This window comes from Bison bison, unplaced genomic scaffold, assembly GCF_000754665.1.
Source record: "Bison bison bison isolate TAMUID 2011002044 unplaced genomic scaffold, Bison_UMD1.0 scf7180017864148, whole genome shotgun sequence".
Lineage (NCBI taxonomy): Eukaryota > Metazoa > Chordata > Mammalia > Artiodactyla > Bovidae > Bison > Bison bison.
In genome coordinates, this window is record NW_011494720.1 from 9,066,612 (window position 1) to 9,070,551 (window position 3,940).

A 3,940-nucleotide genomic window follows, 5' to 3' on the forward strand; every position below is an offset into this window, starting at 1 on the left:
CTAAGCTGCAGGCTCTGGGACTGTCTGCTAAGTCACTTCAGTCGTGTCCGACTCTGTGCGACCCCATAGACAGCTGCCCACCAGGCCCCACCGTCCCTGGGATTCTTCAGGCAAGAACAGTGGAGTGGGTTGCCATTTCCTTCTCCAACGCATGAAAGTGAAAAGTGAAAGAGAAGTCGCTCAGTCGTGTCCGACTCTTAGCGACCCAATGGACTGCAGCCTACGAGGCTCCTCGGTCCATGGGATTTTCCAGGCAAGAGTACTGGAGTGGGGTGCCATTGCCTTCTCCACTGGGACTGTCTAGCCTGTGCTTAAACTCTGGCTTCTCCACTTGGTAGCCATATGCCCTGCCAGCCTTTTAATCTGTCTGTGCCTCAGTTTCCTTATCTATAAAATGGGTGCTATGAAGATAGCCTTCTTCAGCGATCAATGCAAAGAAATAGAGGAAAACAACAGAATGGGAAAGACTAGAGATCTCTTCAAGAAAATCAGAGATACCAAAGGAACATTTCATACAAAGATGGGCTTGATAAAGGACAGAAATGGTATGGACCTAACAGAATCAGAAGATATTAAGAAGAGTGGCAAGAATACACAGAAGAACTGTACAAAAAAGATCTTCACGACCCAGATAATCACGATGGTGTGATCACTGACCTAGAGCCAGACATCCTGGAATGTGAAGTCAAGTGGGCCTTAGAAAGCATCACTATGAACAAAGCTAGTGGAGGTGATAGAATTCCAGTTGAGCTATTCCAAATACTGAAAGATGATGCTGTGAAAGTGCTGCACTCAATATGCCAGCAAATTTGGAAAACTCAGCAGTGGCCACGGGACTGGAAAAGGTCAGTTTTCATTCCAATCCCAAAGAAAGGCAATACCAAAGAATGCTCAAACTACCACACAATTGCACTCATCTCACACGCTAGTAAAGTAATGCTCAAAATACTCCAAGCCAGGCTTCAGCAATATGTGAACCGTGAACTTCCTGATGTTCAAGCTGGTTTTAGAAAAGGCAGAGGAACCAGAGATCAAATTGCCAACATCCACTGGATCATGGAAAAAGCAAGAGAGTTCCAGAAAAACATCTATTTCTGCTTTATTGACTATGCCAAAGCCTTTGACTGTGTGGGTCACAATAAACTGTGGAAAATTCTGAAAGAGATGGGAATACCAGACCACCTGACCTGCCTCTTGAGAAATTTGTATGCAGGCCAGGAAGCAACAGTTAAAACTGGACATGGAACAGCAGACTGGTTCCAAATAGGAAAAGCAGTATGTCAAGGCTGTATATTGTCACCCTGCTTATTTAACTTATATGCAGAGTACATCATGAGAAACGCTGGACTGGAAGAAGCACAAGCTGGAATCAAGATTGCCGGGAGAAATATCAATCACCTCAGATATGCAGATGACACCACTCTTATGGCAGAAAGCGAAGAGGAACTAAAAAGCCTCTTGATGAAAGTGAAAGTGGAGAGTGAAAAAGTTGGCTTAAAGCTCAACATTCAGAAAACGAAGATCATGGCATCCAGTCCTGTCACTTCATGGGAAATAGATGGGGAAACAGTGGAAACAGTGGCTGACTTTATTTTTGGGGGCTCCAAAATCACTCCAGATGGATACTGCAGCCATGAAATTAAAAGACGCTTACTCCTTGGAAGGAAAGTTATGACCAACCTAGATAGCATATTCAAAAGCAGAGACATTACTTTGCCAACAAAGGTCCATCTAGTCAAGGCTATGGTTTTTCCTGTGGTCACGTATGGATGTGAGAGTTGGACTGTGAAGAAGGCTGAGTGCCGAAGAATTGATGCTTTTGAACTGTGGTGCTGGAGAAGACTCTTGAGAGTCCCTTGGACTGCAAGGAGATCCAAGCAGTCCATTCTGAAAGAGATCAGCCCTGGGTGTTCTTTGGAAGGAATGATGCTAAAGCTGAAACTCCAGTACTTTGGCCACCTCATGCGAAGAGTTGACTCATTGGAAAAGACTCTGATGCTGGGAGGGATTGGGGGCAGTAGGAGAAGGGGGCGACAGAGGATGAGATGGCTGGATGGCATCCCTGACTCAATAGACTTGAGTCTGAGTGAACTCCGGGAGTTGGTGATGGACAGGGAGGCCTGGCGTGCTGCGATTCATGGGGTTGAAAAGAGTCGGACACGACTGAGCGACTGATCTGATGAAAATATCTGTCTTACAGGATTGTGTTAAGATTAAATGAGCTAAATCAAAACATCAGAAGTATACTTGGCACATAATTAACTTGCTCAATAAACGTTAGCTATTACTGTATGTGTTTGAATTTCTCCTTTGCTGCATCAAAGTGGCTTTGCCTAAGTTACTTAACATCTCTGTGCCTCTGTTCCTCATTTAGAATATGGTTCCTGTACCACAAGAAAGCGGTGGTACATATACACAATGGAGTATTACTCAGCCATTAAAAAGAATACATTTGAATCAGTTCTAATGAGGTGGATGAAACTGGAGCCTATTATACAGAGTGAAGTAAGCCAGAAGGAAAAACACCAATACAGTATACTAACGCATATATATGGAATTTAGAAAGATGGTAACGATAACCCTGTATACGAGACAGCAAAAGAGACACTGATGTATAGAACAGGCTTATGGACTCTGTGGGAGAGGGAGAGGGTGGGAAGATTTGGGAGAATGGCATTGAAACATGTGAAATATCATGTATGAAACGAGATGCCAGTCCAGGTTCAATGTATGATGCTGGATGCTTGGGGCTGGTGCACTGGGACGACCCAGAGGGATGGTATGGGGAGGGAGGAGGGAGGAGGGTTCAGGATGGGGAACACATGAGAAATAAAGGAATAAAAAAAAAAAAAAGACAGACCGGCAGGACTTGGTGATCAACACCGATGTTGGGGTTTCTAAATTACCTCCAATGCCCTTAAAACTCTAAGGTCTTTTGAATCCTACACATCTCTTGGGCTCATTTATGAGAGCAAGGATAATGCAAATATAGACTTGTACCTACAGGGAAATGACAATAGCAGTGTGGGCAGCTAGAGGCATGACCCTCTGCTCTTCTCCACCCAGCACACACACACATACCTCTCTAAAAAAAAAAAAAAAAAGAATATGGTTCCTGGATTCATGCATGGTAATTGCTAGTACAGTGTCTTATATGGAGTAAGCATTAAAAAACAGTTAACTGGGGACTTCCCTGGTGGTCCAGTGTCTAAGACTTCATACATCCAATGCAGGGTACCTGGGTTCCACCCCGGATAAGGTAACTAGCTCCTCCATGAGGCAACGAAGACGTGCTCCAGCAAAAGTAATAAATATTAAAAAAAAAAAAAAAATTGAACCGTTACCATCGTGGTTATTCTATAATCAGATTATTCTGTATCAGGTAAACTTCTTAAGCTCATGTCTTTTCAGATTCACCTTCTTATTCTCACTGTGCCTAGGTCAGCCATTCACACAGTTATGGGCTTAACAAAATACATGATTAGAGCGATTAAAAAGCTTTGCTGGGCGGCACTCGCTCGACAGTCACCCTTTTACCTCCTTTATGTTTCAAGTTCCTATATCTGGGCTGCCTTCCTTATTGGAGGAAGCCCACGCTTGGGAAATCACATTGCCACAGGTTTGTGAGAGGCTCTGGTGGGTGTGTAACAGTGGGAACACCGCGGTGCAGGGCTCAGCGATCGAACCCCCGGAGGGCAAGAAAAGTGGGTTCCCATTCATTAAGGGATCGAATGTATGGTAACAGGGCTGCGCGGCGGCCTTTACAGCACTTAGGTTCTAAACCTCATTTTCCCCCTCCCTGTCCGTCGAGGGTGGGAACATGGGAGTCCAGGTTGGGCAGCACCTCCATCTCCCGAGATCGCCCCCGGGGGAGCCACGGAGGCGGGGGGTCCCGCGGGGTAGCGGGGGGCACCGCAGGCCTGGGGGGGTTCCCGCACCT